Source organism: Myiozetetes cayanensis, unplaced genomic scaffold (genome assembly GCF_022539395.1).
Source record: "Myiozetetes cayanensis isolate MyiCay16 unplaced genomic scaffold, myiCay2020 scf9, whole genome shotgun sequence".
Classification (NCBI taxonomy): Eukaryota; Metazoa; Chordata; class Aves; order Passeriformes; family Tyrannidae; genus Myiozetetes; species Myiozetetes cayanensis.
Window position 1 is genome coordinate 4,200,171 of NW_026088185.1, and position 18,102 is coordinate 4,218,272.

General features: G+C 44.1%; 1 protein-coding gene across 1 annotated transcript in view; it reads left to right on the plus strand.

Moving 5' to 3' along the window:
* The window catches only part of MAP2 (microtubule associated protein 2), a 213,858-nt gene that overhangs the window by 74,059 nt on the left and 121,697 nt on the right, over positions 1–18,102 (plus strand). The window contains 1 exon segment of the mRNA XM_050339292.1: positions 8,594–8,659. The gene's annotated coding sequence lies outside the window, so the exon portion shown is untranslated.

Genomic DNA, 18,102 nt, shown 5'->3' on the forward strand with positions numbered 1-18,102 from the left:
CCAGTGTTTCAGGGACAGCATCCCTATTAGGATAAATAAAACTGTGATTTGTCTTTTTTTGCCCATGATAAGCCTTTTCCTGCCAAGCTACTGCCAAGCTACTTACTCTGATTTGTCGAGTTATGTGTTTGAGGCCTCGTCTCTCAATATGCTGTTCAGTCCTTTTTTTTTTTTTCCTCTTGATTTCCTGCCTTTAGAACTGGGAACTGCTGTGCAGTATACTGCAGATATATATATACAGATCTTGGTTTTGGGAAATGCTTTCCTTTGACAAACTCATCTCAACTTGGGGTGAAATCTGAATTTTATAAATGCAAAATCAGAAGATGAGTTTGTTGGGATTTTATTACTGACCAACTCATATTGCCAGGAGTATTTTAAAGTCATGCTCTTGTCCTGTGGGTTCTTGTAAACTACTTCATTGTTGTTTTTTTTTTTTTCCAAAATCTTTGTGAAGATGACATTTAAGTGATTGGTTTATAATCGACCTTTCAAGAGAGAGTACAATGTTTGGAGAGATATTTGTGAAGATAAATCAGACTCTTGTCTGGGATCTACTCTGAAACCTTAAATACTCTTCTTGAGTCAGGAGGATTCACTCAACTTTCTAAGCTGCATCTATCTTGCTTTGAGTGTTTCTTAAGTTACTCTTTATTATTTTAACCTGAAGTTCTGCTTCTTTTTAAACTAATCATGTGTGGTAGTTTACTCACTATTGGTCTTGTGAAAATGGAACAAATGTTGAGTATGTTGAATTATACCCTTCTGTGCATCATCTTTGTTGTGCCTCTCTGCTGAACCGTGGCTTTTCCTGTCTGCTTTTCAGATCCTATTGATTCTTTTTTTGTTGCCCTTTTGTTCCTTGGCAATTGTAATTCACTTTGTTCCTTAGCTTTTCTGATTATATTCCTGTGCTTTTGCCATCCCTTATTTACATGGCATTTGTCTCTGGTTTTTGCATGATTTTTGAGTATTCAGGGTCTTACAAACCTTGGTATATTCTTTCTCTGTACTGGTACGGTTTGATGTTAAAGCTGCTGAACTCACTTATTTCTGTCTTTCCTTTCTGGTTCAGTGTATCTCTAGAGGCTTGCACAGAGCATAAACCCTCATCTCTTGAGCTGTCCATGCTTTCTCCTGTTGCCTGCCAAACTGAATGGAAATCTCCCAAAGAAACCCAGTAGGATGGTAGAGGAGCTGAGACTGGCAGTTTCTCTGTCCGTCTTCAGCTCTGCCTTTCACCCTTTTAATATCAGGTCATATTCCCCTCGGTGCCCCAGTGTTGCTGTGGGATCACTCCTCTGCTAAACAGTATCATCCTTTGGACACAGTGTAAACCAGTGTCTGGAGGGTTTACAGTAGCACCAATTCCTCTGGCAGTTGTTGAAGCAGCAATTCCCTGACTTACTGGCAGTGCTGTTGTCGTCTGAAATGCCTTTGATCAGAGTACTGCTTTATCTAAAAGAAGGTCACTTGAGATGTGTCAGATAAGTTCCCAGGTCCTTCATTTATCCAAAATTCCCTTTTCCCTAATGACTTCCACGTTTTCCATCCCGTTCTGATAAACCAGAGTTGACTATAATCATGTTGCACCTCCCAAAAGTCTCCCTGATGACGGCGATTGGATGTGGCACTCTTTGTTTCGTACCCTGAGCTCATGAGCAGCGTAACTGAGCGCTGCAAAACAGCTGCTGCCTGTCACCCTCGGGGCAACTACCTGGTGCAGATGAGGGAAGTAATTCGCGTGCGCGAAGAGCTTAAAAATAATTTTGGACAGCACTGTGAGATCAGGGTGACTGAAAGCTATGTTTAAGTTAACCTAATCCAAATCTCCAGTCATTAAACCCGTTTCAGTGTTGATGTAGTAACTGCAGTGGACTCAGTGGAGCACTGGCTGACTGGAACGCGTGTAACCAAAGAGGGAGTTGTGATCATCATGTTAACCACAGGAAATCTGCTTTTGTGGTGATGTAAACAAAGATCAGTCATAAGTAGCCAATGAATTAGTGTCTGCTCTGATCATTTCACAGTAAATGTGGCAGAATCCATTAAGAAGCCCTTTGCAAGGGGGTCCTCTGCAAAGATGGTCTCTGTACCACCAGCCCTCCTTGCCTTTATTGAAAGTGCTACAAGGACAAGGGTGTGCGTAAACCAAATTCTGATCCAAGTGCACTGAAGCCAGAGAAAGGTTTCTGGTGGTTTTAGCTGGGTTTTGTCTTAGATGTCAAAGCAGCTGATAATAGTGGTTGGTTTTACTGGAAATGTGAAGTCTCTGCAGGACAGCTCTTGGACAGGCTCATCCCCGTGCAGAGGACCTGGATGCCCATGCGAGGAGGGAAAAGGCTGTTGCATCATGCTGGCAGTGCCACCTCTGAGCCCATGTGGGTCAGGCCGACAGTCAGCAGCATTCTCATAAGGCAGCTTTTGTTGTCTCTGCTCTGAGGCGAGGACAGAGCTGCTTCCCCTCCAGTGGCTCAGCTGCTGAGAGCTCTTCCATGGCTTTCTGCCTGACTGCTTTCCTTACGTAAAGTGCTGCTAAGTGAGAAGCTGTTCAAACCAATTCTGCTACATGTTACTACATGTTACTGCAATTTCCATTGCCTGTCTGGTTGGTTTTGCTGTCGAGGAACAGCAGTGAGGTTTTTTTTTTTAAATTCTTGAAGGGAAGTGTGGACACAGGAGAAAATAACTGGCTGGCAGCTTCCAGGAGGGCAGTACTGAGCTGCTAGGGAAGGTATCTCTGAGGGAAGATTGATCTTTATTTAAAGGGCAGATACCTTTTCTCTGAAAGGGACAACAGCTATTGACCTATTTGAGGAAAACCATGATTTTCACTACTGTGTTAACTGCGTACCAGTGTCCCATTGACTGCAAAACCTTACATGTTTACCTAAATAAATAAATGGATTTTGAATTGAAATACCATCCAAAACCTATGATCAGAAAAACCAGGTAAATCTATGTATTTTGTGTTGCAGTTAGTGTTTCATATGTCCTTAAAGCCATGCCAGCTCTGTTTATATTTTAGTTGCATGTTATGCAAAACCTGCTTCAACAAATGATTCGTTAGTTTAAAATATTTTATTTATAAATGTAATATAGAATAATAGCTAAGGCTTCTGTTAGGAGGTATGATATGACAGTTAATTGAAAAACATTAGGTTACATGGTTAAGTGGAGTACAAACTGACATTTGAAAAAATTCTATTATAGTAGCTGTGATATTTTACTGTAAACAAGTTTTTGTCTTGATTCATCACCCCACTGGTAGGCCAGGAGAGAGAAAAGATGAGAGCAAGTGGTAGAGCTTCTGCCTGGAGTATTTTCTTAGTCATAAACCTTGTGATAGGATGGAGGAACAATCAGGGTGTCTCTCATCGCACACGGTGTGACAGTCTGTCACGTGGACCCCATGGAGACGTGGTATGTTTGTGTGTATAATCCTCGAGCCTCCCAGTAATGCAGTGTTGACTGCACAGGCCTGTCTCGAGCCTCTGCAGACATCGTGCTCACGGATGTGTGCAGTGCAGTCATCTGGTCTTGTGGAAAGTTGTGGCACTCTCAAATGGCATTGCTTTCTGCAGGAGGGTTGGTGCTGTCAGAGATTTCTGATGCTGGGGGCTGAACATTTAGATTGTCCTCCAGGGGCAGTGGAGTGACAAGGCACTCGGGGGCTGTGCTGATTGGGACACATCAGATGGCTCCACTGATGCTTCAGTGTTTCTCTGAGATGGACGTTTGCTGTTGCCCTCTACACGGAGTACCCAGGGCAGAGGTGGTGGTTTATTTTGGAGTAACGACACAAAAGCTTGTGTTGCAGCAGTTACTGCTAACTGTACCACATATACAGACAAGGTTTGGGGGCTAGCAAATACATTTTGTGAATTTTGCTTTCTTATTCTTTTGTTCTCACTGGTCTTTGAGCTAGAGACTAAGGATTTCCTAAGAAAGCCAAAGAATACATTTATCTGGTAACTTCAAAGGGTTCAGTGCAGAATTGGTTTTTCTGAAAAGCAGGCTTGGGAGGATTTAAATATCCTGCATCTTCCAGCTTGATTGCAGTGACATGCTGGCACAGAGTGAAACAGAAGATCCCTTTCTAGGTATTCCACATATCAGTTACTCAGTTGAGCAGAATCAGCTTGGATTCACAACAGAAAGATCGTGCCTGAAAGTATCTGTCTGAAAAGTTTAAAACAAATAAGTTTAAGTAAGGGAAAGAGAGGACATGATTTGCCTGGGATTTGAAGGCTCGTTTATATAACCATGCTGCACAGAAGCCCGTGCTGTGTCAGCGGGTGGGTTAATGGGTGCAGGAGAGCTGGCTGTGATACTCAGCGGGAAGAGCTGCCTTTGCATGGATGCTGGGAAAGGGCAATGTCACCAGTACAGACCTGTTTTAGTGGTAGCCTGGGAGGAAGGACAGGTGAGTTCCATAAAGATGTTCAGTCTGCTGTGGATGCAGAGCTGTGGGCACCACTGCTGTAAAGGAGACAATGTGATTGAAAAGGCCCTGGTGGGGCTGCGCAAGGTGGGCAGATCAGCCCTGGACCGAAACCGAAACCAGGTTTCAGTTTCACCACCACCCCTGCGTCCTGAAACTTTCTAACGTGCCTTGAAATCCTTTGCACCCACAGAGGCTGCGAACTCAGCCTGCAGCTTTTCCGAACTCCTCCCCATCCTCTCAGTTGTCAGTAACCATAGAGACACAGACGGTGACTCCAGCCTCAGCCTCCCTCACGGTGCAGCCCTGGTGAAAGAGCTACTGTGCTGTGCTCCATGTGTTTTTCTAGAATTAATTAATGCCCTTCTATTCTGTTTTCTCTCCGCTTCAAGTAGAGGGGGAGAGGAGGGGAAATAAAAGCAAGTTTTTCCCTTGAATGTCTGGTAAAACGCGACAGTCTGATGTTTATTACTGCTGCAGCAGATCAGACAATGCTGACAGGACTTACAGAGTCTGGTGAAGCACCTGTCTCCTCCCAAGCTCTCCAGCAGGCAGCCGTCCCCAGCACTGTTTCAAGTGGTAAGACAATCGCAAATGAAAAGAAAATTCCCTGTTCCAAGGCTATTTTTACCAGAGTGGTGCAGTTCCTGTTCAGTAGACTTATTCCTCTTAATCTACATCACTGATGATATTGGATGCTATTTTAGGCATTGCATAAAATGTTCACCCAGTCTTTGCTAAAAAAGAAGCAACCAACCCACAAGTCCTTTGTTAAATGCTGGTTGCAAGACTTCAGCAGTGGTTTGGGTGGAAAGATCTTAGACTGAAGTTCTGGAAGCATCTTGCTTGAGTTTAGGAACAGAAGTGGTGCGTGACCTTGGGTAAGCCCAAGCCCCATGGTTGGTTGGTTGTTTTTCCATTATCCATTATTTTCATTTGGGTTCTTCTAAGTAATCTGTTGCAATGGAAGCTCTCTCCTGCTCTGCCCAGCATCTTGCAGAGAAGGACCCAATTTGCAGCTGGATTTTCTGAGCCCTCTTACAGTGCAGTAATGAAACTGAGTGCACTATCTTGTGTGAATATCAGAATTAAAGAGAAAAACCCACCTGCACAGGTGAAATCTTTTAGAGTTTGGACCAGGCTTCAGTCACAGTATTACCACCTTCTGTACTGAGACTGTAAATGTCTTTACTCCTCTTTAAGACGTACCGTGCTGAAAATGTAATTTAAACATTTCCAGGTCTTTGACTTATCAACTTCCTAATATTTGTATTTTCACTGCATTGATTTTATGTGATGAGTTTCATGCTTTTGTGGCTAAGCCAGGAAACCATGAGGTTAAATCTCAGGGCTAAGTGTTCTCTGTGTTCCAGCATTTACCTGGATTAGGCCCTTCATCCCTGTCTCCTGTGCCTTTGTCTTGTCAGAAATGTTTTCATAGGTGTATGAAAGACAATATTGCAGGGCAGCCAGAACAAACTCGGTGATTAACTCTTTTATTTACAGTATCTTATGATGAAGCCATTTGCCATGGGCTGTTTTGGCAGATTGTGTCCGTGGAAATGCTTGCATGGGCAGATCAAAGGAGACTTGGATGGCTGGTTGAAGATTTATCCATAGGCTCCGGAGTGTAGGACAAGGCCTGGCAATACATATCTGTCCCTTGTGAGTCACATGAGTTCTGTCAGGAACGTCTGAGAGAAACTACAGTACAGTTTTCAGGATTTCTTGCTATCCCTCCACCATCCCAACTCCCTGGTGTTGTTTCTGGGGCCTCCCAGAGCTCCTGGCTACTTTGGGGGAAGTGTGGCTGGGAAGGGGAGCTGTAGAAGTGAGGGAGGGACCAAAGCAATGCTGTGAACAAACACCAACTGTTAAATGGAGGAGCTGAGGAAGACGAGGGCAGGATTAGGGTTTCCTTGGTTTCTGCAGGGAATGAGCTCTGCAGTGGGAGGTTTGGCAGCAGCAGGCACCCCTCCTGATGAGTCACAGGATGCTTTTTCAGAGGAAGGGTCTAAGAACTGCGCTAGTGCTGCTCTTGCTCGTTTTTCTGTTCGTTCCAAAGGCCTTTTTGCTGCCATGTGGTACCTGCTCCACTGCCATCCCTGTCCCATACAGCCTGTCTTTGGGGCTACCTTCCTCCATTTCCTCATCCTCCTCTCTGCTGCGGTGGTTTAAAGAGTGGGGAAAAACTGTCAGGTCAGGATGGATGCTTTGTAGTCACCAAGATCTGTTTATAGCAGCGAGGGTGGAAATTCTGGTTGATACAAAGTTTGATGGATGTGTGAAGTCATCTTGTCATTGTTGTGGGGGAAGACAGAAGGGAATCGATTCCCTTTGCAGTCCTCTACCCCTAAAGTTTTGGGAGAGAAGACCTGGAATTTGCTGGGAAATTTGTTACTCTTCCTGCAAGACCCTTGGCCCTTTCAAAGGTAAATGGTGTTTGTTAGACCTCTCCCAAAATTTGTGGTAGGGAGATATTTCATTTTCCTCTTGATATCCTTACCTCTTAAGTGCTCTGCTGACACAGGGACTGAGAAGCACCACCTTCCTGCTGCAAAGTGGGTCTAGTTGACTTGTGTGTCCTGACTGCAGGGAAATTTAAGCCTGTCTTCAGTCCTTCAGAGTGTGGTTGGACTCATTGGTTACTTCTGAATGCTCCTTCACTGGTTATGCTGTTTCATTACAAAATTCCAGTGCTCAAAAACAAACCAGTTCATCTTTTAACTTTTATTCACTCCCTTAAATATTCAGTCCTCTACACCTTATGGGCCATCCCTCCCCAGTTGTACTCTCACCTCCCACAGCACTGAGTGGTTTCCAAATTCCCAGGTCCCTTTTCCTACTGAGATTAATATTGTCCTGGAGAAAGCCTTGGAATAGAGAGATGAGATCAAAGCAGCCACAACAGCTGAACAGTGGCAGTAAAACTGGACCCCTCACAGCAGCTTGGTTTTGAGCTGAACTGTGCAGTGAGCCCAGCTCTGCTCTGTATTAGTCCTGAAGTGTCCCTGCTTGCCCCTGCAGTCCTGTAGGACTTCTGCATTTTCCCTGGCTTTATTTCCCCTTGGTGTGAATAAGCAAATGCAAGGCTCAAATAACAGCATAGTCAAGCTGGTTCCAATAAGCAAGCAGAAGCGTTAGATAGAAAAATAAAGGGGGAGAGCAGATCACTCTCCTAATCCATAATGCAGAAAATGCTAAATCCCTCCAGCCCTCCTTTCCAGCCTGTACCGTCCATAAAACCTGCTTGGGATTTGGCTCGGCGTGGCGGGGAACCCGGGTGTGCCGCTGCCTGTGTGCAGTGCGTGCCTGTGTGCCTTTGGCAGCAGCACAAAAGAAACCAGTTGATGATATTCATAGGATTAAAGGCCCGATTCCTGGGGACACACTTGGTTGGATGCAATTAAAATGCCTGTCAGGCATTTGATACCAGCAACCCCTTGACAAACTGCTTCAGCAGCCGTGAGGTGCAGCATCCTACTGTAAGTGGATGATGGCGGAGCTGGCTGGTTTGTCATCCTTCTCGAAATTTCTGTGGCCAGAGAACTCCCTCTTCCTCTCCCACTCACCCTCTTTTCCTTTTCACCGCTGCGGGGACGACTTCTAATTTGCAGTTTTCCTTTTCCTGGCGTACACATGGTAGATACAAGCTGGTGGCTTGCAGACTGCGTCTGTCTGGAGATAGGCAGCGAGCCGATGGATAACAACACTCCAGGAGAATGATTATGCAGCAGTTATTTAAGGATAGTCTTTTGTGGTATGGCAGCATGTGAGCTGGTAACGATTTTATTTTAAAAATGTCAGCTTTGTTTGCTTGTTGAGAATTTGCAAGAGTTATACCTTTATGCTGAAGCTTTTTTTGGATTTCGTCTGCTGTAGATTTAATTCTGTAGTGGTGCACACTGGATGAATTAAAATGAATAGGTAATAAACCTCTGTGGGTTTGTTTTGAAATACATTGATGCATGCATGATGTGTGTTATATGTACACACACCTCCATACACACATGCTTGTATGGGTATGTTTATGCATCTGTGTCTTTGTACAATAGAAGAAAAACTTCTTATAGCTGAAAAACTGTTTTTCAGCAAAAAATAAGTGTTTTCAGTTTTTTTTTTGCCCCTCCCTTTGTTTTGTATTAACAGATTCTTCAGCATATAGTCTTGGACGCACTGCTCTGGTTGGAATCTGCCTGTTCACCGACTGGAAAGGTACAGTGAATTCTACACCTCTGTTTGAATGTGGGAATGGATGTGATACAGGGTGTGGGCTGTTCTTTTTCATTTCGTTTTTCTTTTTTGATTTGAACAATAGATGGTTTCTCTTCATTTTGTCCAGCTGTGTTTTGTGGCAGCTTTGCAGAGATTTTCAAATCGTTTTGGCAGGCACTGTAAAGTTATTTTTGATGTGTATGCATACGCCCTAGCTAATTAATTAGTCTTTTCGACTGCAGCTACCACAGGGCGAGATACAAACCAGGGTGCTTGTCTATTGTCTGCTTTACTACAGTGAGGGTGCAGGGCTGTCTCCCATCATACCAGGTTTGGGGGCATCTTAATCTTGTGTAACATCAGCCAGGACAGGGTTAAACTTGCTGGCTTGCTCGGAGCAGGTACAATCTATCACAGCAGAAAGCATAATGCTGGATTCAGACTGTATCACTTCCATGGGAGAGGGAAACTTCTTTTAACCCTTGCACTGCTGCCAAAAGCCCTTGTGTGCTTCAGCTCAGGGCTTTTATGCTTTTTTCAGCAGCCTGGCAGGGCACGGTAGTGCTGGGTGAGCATCTGTCTTACGGCTTTTTGACACACCCCTGGCACTTCAGAAATTATGTCTGTATCAAAATGAAGAAAGCAAGCTGGGTTTTTTTGACAGTGTCATTGCTAATTCCCTGGAGAAGTAGTTTATTGTCCTCTTCCCCCTAATCTTGGCTTTGGTAGCTTTAACCCCTTGATGCTGTAAAGGAAAGAGGAAGATAAAACCTTACAGAATAGAAAACATTAAGTGACTTTGTATCGAATTTGCAGATGTGTCAGGTAGTTAAAGAATACAGATCTCATTGATTTGCAGTGGGGACTGTGCCCTTAAAAAAAAAATAAACAGGATTGAAAATCTGCTCCCTCCACCTTGATACAGAGAGAGAAAGGCACATCCATCTTAAATTAACTTCTCAGGTGCCAGTTCTCACCCAACACCTACCAAGGCAGACTTTATGATGTGTTGTTCTTCCCAGGTGTCCCACAGGTGATCATGGTTCCTAGCCATGCATTTAGACCTGGAGGGAATGTGTGTGTTTGTAGGGCAGCAACCAAAATGTGTGTGTCTTTAGTATGAAGTTTCAGGGGACCTTTTGAAAACTAGAATTAAAAAGCTGAGAAATTCTTCAGGAAGGGCAGTTATGTTTCATTTGAGAGAAATCCTGGACTCCTGAAATGGCCAGTGTGGGTCCCCAGACAGGCAAGAACCTGGGCATTGTGAGGGATGGGGGGCACTGCTGGCAGGAATGCATCCCTCAGAAAGGAGATGAATAATCACTCTCAGTGCAGTACATTGGTAGGGCTGGTTGATAGGTGCTGCTTCCTGAGAGAAAGCACTTGTGAATTTTTCAGGATATTCTCTCCTATTTTTCTTGCGTACAACTCTATTCCTTTTCTTCCTCTTCTACACATCTTTCTCTTGGCCCTTCTTTCTGCCTTGGCAGAAGGCTTCTTTCCTAATAGATTTTCCTGGCTAAATGAAATATTTGAAAGGAATACTTCACTTGTTAGTTTTTCTTGGTTGCTTTAACTACTGTTTCCTCCTTGTATCAGTTATCACTAGAGCCACTGAAATAGAAAAACTTGAAATAGATAGTGTATAAAGTGCTTTAATTCCTGAAAAATGCATTTAATGTTCTGATTTTAGCTAAGAGCAAGTCCCTTCTCTTCCCTCTACTTTTAATTTCACTTCCATTATCCAAGGGCAACAAGCCAAACTGCAGTCTCATTCTGATTTCATTAATGTTTTGCAAATTTTGTCTCAAGGACTAATGTTGCTTGCTGGGCTTGATGTCAGAATCCGAGGTTTTGCTGCAGCATTGGAAGGGGGAGAGGAAAGAACTCTCACAAATAGAAATGATGGCATTGTTAGCAGATGAGTAGAACTGCCTAGTTTTTATAGTATTGGCAGGTAATGAGCCCAATTTGTTGACAACGTGATCCCTTCAGATGAATGGTTTTCATCTGCTGTGGAAATGTCTCTTATCTCCTGTGCACAGCATCTTATCAGCCCTCTAGGATCTATCAAAAACAAAGAGAGGGCATCAACTATTTGTTATTAAATCAGGGTTGGTGGATACTTGGTTGGTTGGTTTTTTGACTACATATGCATATAAAAATACATATAAATTTCTTACACTTCTGATTTATCTGTCATTTTAACCTCCTGCTTTGATCTGGGTTTTTAAGATTCATGTTACAAATCGTTCCTTCAGACTACAAAGAAGAAAATGAGATGTTGTGCTGGCAAAAATGGAAATTATTTCAAGCAATGTAATTTTCTTGAAGAAGAGGTGAGGGGCACTTATGCTCTAAGAAGAGAATTAATTCTAGATTGACAGGACTTGAAAATCCTGTGGCCACAAGGGCAGTGTAAGGTGGCTTGGAATATCAAAATAAAAACATTTTTTTAGCTGATGGAGAAGGGCCTCAGCAGCCGGAGTGTGTAGTGGCAGTGAGGGGTGCTGGATTACAGCTTGTGGACTCCAGGGCACGCTCCCAGGATGACGTGATGTTTGGCACTCACCTGCAATTAAACACATGACGTGGGCACCGAATGCGCCAAAGGCATCCAGAAGGAACGTGTGGTGTCAGTTCATCCCCAGGGTTCTCCTGCAGGGAGCAGCTTCAGAAATGAGCTTGGGCCCCAGTGTCTACCCCTGTCCTGAGATCCTCATCCGGTTTTTTAACTGCACTTGTGATGGCCCTCATGGAGGAGGTGAGGAGGAATTTTGTTTTCTGGCTGGTCTAGGCTGGGTTTTAACATTCCCGGTTTGTTTACTGGGGTTAGGGTTACATCACTAGGATTAATGTTGTCTTGTCCTTTGATTACAGGAAACAAGTATTGGTTTGAGCATTGGAATTAATGGTGCTGACTTTCCTTTGATTTCTCTCTTGTGCTTGATGAAGTGGAGATTTTCTTGCTGTTTTACTGATCAGAAAGACCGATCAGACCAACTGTTTGGTGACAAGTAAGGGCCCTGTGTTACGGCATTTCTTTCAGCTGAGACAGAGCCTGGGGTCACTTGCAGGATCTGCCTTTTGTACTTGAATGTCATGTCCAAGTCATGGGACTTGTGGGAGGACAGGAACCAAAAGTTATTAGCTGTAGAGGACATAATCCACACAAAACTGGTTTTCTGTGAGCAAGACTGGAAGTATTATATTGTACCCTGATGAAAGTTCTTTCCATATGGGTTTGCATCTTATGTCCTCTCCTCTCTTGCACATTTTCTGTTCCTTTTGTGCCAGAGTATCTCCATTTCTCTGTGGCCTTTGCTGTCAGCTGGACAGGGCACAGCATGAGTTAGGGCTGCTCTGGGGTGCTGGCTGACCGTGGTGTGCATGTGCTGCCTGTCTGGAAGATCAGACCCAAAAAGTGGTGAGGTTATGGCAGTGCTTTCTTCATTTAAGGGGAGGACTCATTTCAGCTTGGTTTTTCATTTCTAGGAAGAAAACAAGTTTCTGTCCCTAAAGTCTCTTGTCAAGCTAGATTTAAATATTAAGAGCTAGGCATAGTTAAGCAGCAAAACTTTGGTTTAGGAATGTTAGAAAGGACCCTCCATAACCTGTCAAGAAAAGGATCATCAAAGCACAAGAATCCAATGGAGGATAAGCTGGAGCAGGAGCTTGGCTGACATGACCTCAACTGGAGGAAGAAGTGAATAGGTGCAGGCCTGAGGTTCCTGTGAACAGCTGTAAACTGCCAAGTTAATTTCTAAAAATTTGTGTCCTCCTTCTCTGCCTGTTTTTTTTTGTCTCTAAAACATACAAAGAAATACCAATGTATTTCTCAGGAGGAGCATTCACCAGCTTTGCAAAATGACTGAGATCCTTGGATTTGATTATGAGACTTAGTATGGTGTCTTTTGTCTTGGCTGCAGTAACAAAGGTGAATGTGGCATTTCTGTAATAGCAGTACCAGTAAAAAGGTTACAATACATTTAGGGAAAGACTTGATTTCTCCCAGCTTCACCCATCAACTGAACTCTATTTTCTCTTTGCTGTGTGTTGTGGCTGTACGAGTCAGTGATGATATTTAAGATGTTAATGAATCAGTGGCAGGCAGTTGAGCTGTCCCATTTCATACAAAAGGTGGCAGTTTCCCGATGGGCACTTAGCTGGCATACCCAAGCTGTGAAAGGCAGAGGCTGCGTTGCCAGTAGCATGCTAGGGAAAAACCTCTGTAGCAGCAGTGCTGCTGACTCACGGTTTCCAACCCCGAAACGTTCCCCGAAAGGCCGGAGATGCAGATTAACTTCCTTTCCCTGTCCTGGTCAGGAGACAATTCATTCCATTATTTGCCACCAAGTGAAGCCTCTAGATAGTTACGCACTGCTGCGTTTTCAGAGCTGTTCTGTGGAATGCATTAGCGTGGAGCTTGCGAGAAATCACGGGCAATTTATTTTAATACACTGGGTGTCAGTCGGTGCTAAATCACAGAAGCTATTTACGTTTGTTTTCTGAGTCATCCTGTTTCTTGCCATAAGGTGATTTTTCAGTGTGTGTGGTTAGTAAATTGGGTTCATCTCTTCTTTTTCTTACTTGGTGTGTATCTTTTCTCTTAAAAATGCAAATATGTGCCTTAATTGGCTAAAAGAAAATGAGTCACATTTAAGAAAGCGCCTTTCTTTAGGCTTTTCATCATCAAGGGGAAGAGATTCATGACTACTAGATACAGGAATAGAGAGCAGTGGGGGAGAAACCAGAGAGATGTGTATTTAAGTGTCAGTATAAAACTCCCTGTATCGTCCATTTGTCTGTGTCTCTGTAGTTCCCAAGTTGCTGTCACCCACGTGCCTGAAGGAACCTGAGCACTGTGCTGCTGCTGCTCATCATTGTAGCATTTGATACTGAAAAACTTGATTTTATGGTAGAATTTGTAACCCGGAGTTTGGCTGGGGAGAGAAGGGGTGCATGGGACAGCTCTGGAGACTTGACTGTGACACATCCTCAAACACCCATTTCAGGTGCACGAGTTACAGATGTGGAAACAAACTCACAACACATGTCTGTGATAAGTTCCTTGACAAATCCCTGCCATCTCCCAGTACGGGCAGCCCAGTGCAAGCATAGGTGATACAGCAGAGAGGAAATTCTGCTGAACTGGTGTCTCATTTTTGCTCCAGGAAAAGCACCTGGTTCTTCCTGCTTCGTAGTGCCAGGAGTGCTGTTCACCTGCCTGTGTATCCTTGTGCTGGGCTGTAGTGTTGGCTAAGAATCTGGTGTTGATCTGGCAGGAGTGCAAAGGCCAGGGGCTGCTGCTCTCTTGCAACTCTATTTTACATCCTCTGTGAGCATCAGGAAGGTTTTTATTGGCATTTCTGAGCTGATAATTTGCAATATATGATGTCAGTAGAGATAAGTCCGAATTTCACAGGGTTAGAAGCCTTTCCTGCCTGTGTGGATTTTCCACTCCCCCACCTCCAATTTTTTAAAATATTTGAGACTGAGATATCATGGAAAAAGGGCAGCAGGAGTGAAAAACGCAGGGCTGTAAGGATGATGTGGAGATTGATCAGGTCCTGCCTTTGGGCACTCTAGCCCTAGAAACCAGGCTGACCTGTCTGGGATTCAGCACCACAGCATCATTCTTCCTACATATCCAGCCCTGAGCCCACTGGGGAGCAAGCTCACTGATCGTTCCAGCTTACCTTCATTTCTATATGAAAGCAGAGGCATAAAAACCCTGAAGTGGGGTCAGAGAAAGGACAAGCTGAGTAACATTTAATAATTTAGGACAGAACTACCTGCTTTAGGATTTCCATAGTTGCAACAGCTTAACTGAAATCTGTTTTAAGAGCAGACTCACTTGCGTTGATCCAGACCCCTTCTCAGCACGTCTTAGTGTGGTTGTGGGGGCCTGTCTGGCTGGTGGATTTGCGTTAAGAGTTCTCCAGGTTGACAACAGGATATAAAACCAGTTTATGATGAATCAAGATGGCTGACACCTGTGTTGATAAAATGATATTAAGTGTGAACTTACTGTTGCTGCAGTTCAAGTGTATGCCAGCAAATGTGTGTTGCCAGGCCTCACTCTGGAGCTGCGGTGGGGTGTAATCCTGGCACTCGGGAGGTGCTCAGCTGCTCTCAGGATCAGCTGTCCAGTGAGGACAGACCTGTGACCCGATGATGTTCTACTCCGGTGACTTCCCCAGGCCTGTGGCAAAGTCGAGTGTAGTCTGACTGTGGATCCTGTGTCTTTCTAAAGGTTACAGGAATTTTGAAACACAATTACTTAATTTTTAAGTGAAATGAGGTGCAGTTGAATGTGCAGTGCAGTGAGCTCCTCACTCACGATACATCCTCTGCTAGAGTCAGCGTGCAGCTCTTACGCTGCATGCTCTGAATCTCTAAAGGCCAAGACAACAGTTGGGTAATCTCTTCTTGGGTTTAGCAACATGATGATAAAACCAATCGGGCATTAGAAGCCAAAAAATGAGTCAAGATGACATTGATAATTTTTTTTTTAATAGTCATAAGATAGATGTTAAAGAAGCAAGTTGGGATGCTCAGTAATGTGCTGAATGCCTTCAGAGAAAATAGAAAGCCAAGATACAAACCCCTGATTTCCCCTCCTCACCCCATAGTCCTGTGCATATGCAGAAGGGGCCTCTGTCTCTTTTCAAAACCCACTGGGATCAGCAGAGATTTGTGCTCTTGGCACCTGGTGCTGTGGGCTCACAGCACTCAGAGCTGCTGTCGATGTCCCCCTGAGTAGGACCTTAGTTCTCCTTGGATGGATGTGCAGTGCCTACAGTCCTCTTCCTTGGAAAGTTGCCTCAAAGTATGGCTGCAGTACAGCCACAGCATATTTGTAATCATTAAAATAAGAATTGATGCCTTTGTTTGTAGTGTTGGGGTTATGTAATGAATGATAAGAACAGCAGATCTTGTAAGGGAAGAGTGAGGCACAGGCAGAATTGCTCACTGCAGAAACCTCCCCTGCCATGGACACATTTAGATGCCCTTGGGTATCTAAGTTAATGTGTTCACTCTTAGGTTCGTGATATTTAGTGTCCATTAGTAAAAATGTCTTTCAGCAAACACTTGCAGAAGTAACTCTGCAATGGTAGATTCGAGACTGATGTATACGGCTACTAAAAGTAATTTTACAGCTGTGTAGCCAGCCAGCATGTGTAAAAACTTTAGATACCAACGTGTGTGCTACTCACTAGCAGGAGACTTGAGCACTTTAGTGATTAATTATAGACCAGAAGGGAAATGGCGCTCAGTGGTACAAGTTCGTGGTTGGCAAACCAAAAATAACTCCCTGAAAGAACTCACTAAAGAAATTTGAAAAAACCCAGAAAACCCAAAGAAACAAACACAAAAGAAAACCAACCAACCAAAAAACCCACCAAAGGACAGAAGTTCTCTGTGGCTGCCTGGGACTGTCATTCTGAATGGCTGAACATCTCCCTGGTTCCCATCCGTTCTGCTGTGTGCCCTTAGAGCTGTGTTTGCCAAGGCATGCAGTGGGTGGGTGTAAGAGCAGGGTAGTCAGAGTTTGATCTTCACAGACCTGTTAGTTCGATGTTGTGGGATGACCCTCAGTCCATGGGACTGGCTAGGAGGATGCTTGGGGAGTGTTGGAGTGAGCTGTTGCTGGGGTGTAGTCCTGTATTTTCGGTGGTGTTGTCAGGTAACTTGCACTTCAGTGTGATATTTACAGATGGAGCAAAGCTTAGGCATGATCATTTCTGTGTGCTGTCCCTTCTCATTTCTGTATTTCTGTAGGAAATACAATGTGTTCAGTCCTTACCTTGGAGAGTGGAGAAAAGCAGTGAGGTGTAAGGAAGGGGATACAGTCAAATCATTGAATCTCGGTCCACACGTTCACCTACATCTTGTTCATGTTTGTATTATCTGGGGCTCTCTTTACTGCAAGTGACCCTTGTAATAACACTGTCTTGACCTATAAAAATTCCTTTCTGAAGTATCCAAATGGGCAGGAGAAATAACTAAACAAAGTCTTCTATCTAATATCAGTGAACAAGTGCTGGAGTTAGAAATATTTTGATGAGATTGTGTTGGAATTAAGTTACATGAAAAAACCAATTCCTTGAAGAAATCAGCTTCTTTCTGTTACCAAATATGAATTTGACCTGTGTATATACGTGTGAATAATCATATATAATACAGGAAAGTTGACTTTAAATCCATGATATGATGAGGGGAAGAAAGGAGAGTACCTTCTGTCACTCACCCAAAATTTCACTCAGTTTATAACCCTCTGGTGTTTGGGATGTTTTGGGGCTGAGGTTTTTGGGGGCTTTTTTTTTTTAGCTTTCTACATCTGTCTAAAATAGTGTTACTGAGTTAAAATTAATAAAATTATTTTAAAAATACTCCTACTATTCCCAGTGTAACATCTCTGGAATTGATTGTTGACTTGAAAAGCCTTAGGCTAGGCTTGCAGTGAAGGATAATCCCAGGTGTGAATCTCTCCACTGGGAGTTCTGTTTTGAACAGCTTACTGAGTGTAGTGAGGGTCCCAAACTCTTCAAGTGCATTCTGTCAAAAAAAGAAGAGTTACCACCTTTGAACTCATGTTATGGTGCTGGTATACTTCCCTGCACTTCTGCTCCCTTCTTAAAACATGAGAAAGAAATAGTTGCATAATAAACTGTATTATGGGAAGGAAAGTCATATGTTATGACAAAGCTTAAAAAGGCTTTTGAGGATTTACAGCCACTGAGTGTTTAAGAGAACTGAACTCATTTTCATTTCCCAGCAGTGCTGGTTGCAGCGATCATCAGGAGTCAGGTGTCTGTAAAGATGAAGTAGTGCAGGATGTCAGGAAGGTGGGAAGCAGCCCCTGGAAGGAGCGGGAGCTGCTGGCCATGCCTGAAGTGCTGCCTCACCCGGCTGTGGTGGACCGGTCAGCTGGTAGCGGGAGGACAGTGGCACTCCATCTGTGCAGGTTTGCTGTAGGAAGGTTAAGCCTATGGATTGAAGTAATCCTTGCAGTATTAAAAGCCCCAGTCTTGCAGTGTCTGTGGGGGAAGGGCCCGTCAGGCTTCGCAGAAACTTGGTGGGATGGTCTGTCTCGCCAACCCCCCCTCCCCCGGTGCCTCTCTATGGCTTTTCCACTTGTCTCTGGCTGCTGCTTTGTCAGGCCCATCAGCACCTTTTGCTTTTGGTAAAGTGCTCCCCATAGCAGAAACTGGCCTTGGATGTGAGCCCCTTGGCTGCTCAGTGGAATTAAATCTTTCACCGATCCGTCATTCAAAATTCACTGCAGCCTGCCTGCTCTGGCCACCCTGGCTGACACTGAGGTTTTCTGGCCCTTTTTCACTCTGTCTGTCACTCTGTCTGTACAGAAAGTCTGTGTCATCTCTGAAGTGGCATCACTCCTGTGGCTCTGCCGTCCATGGCAGCTTGTCTCAGATACC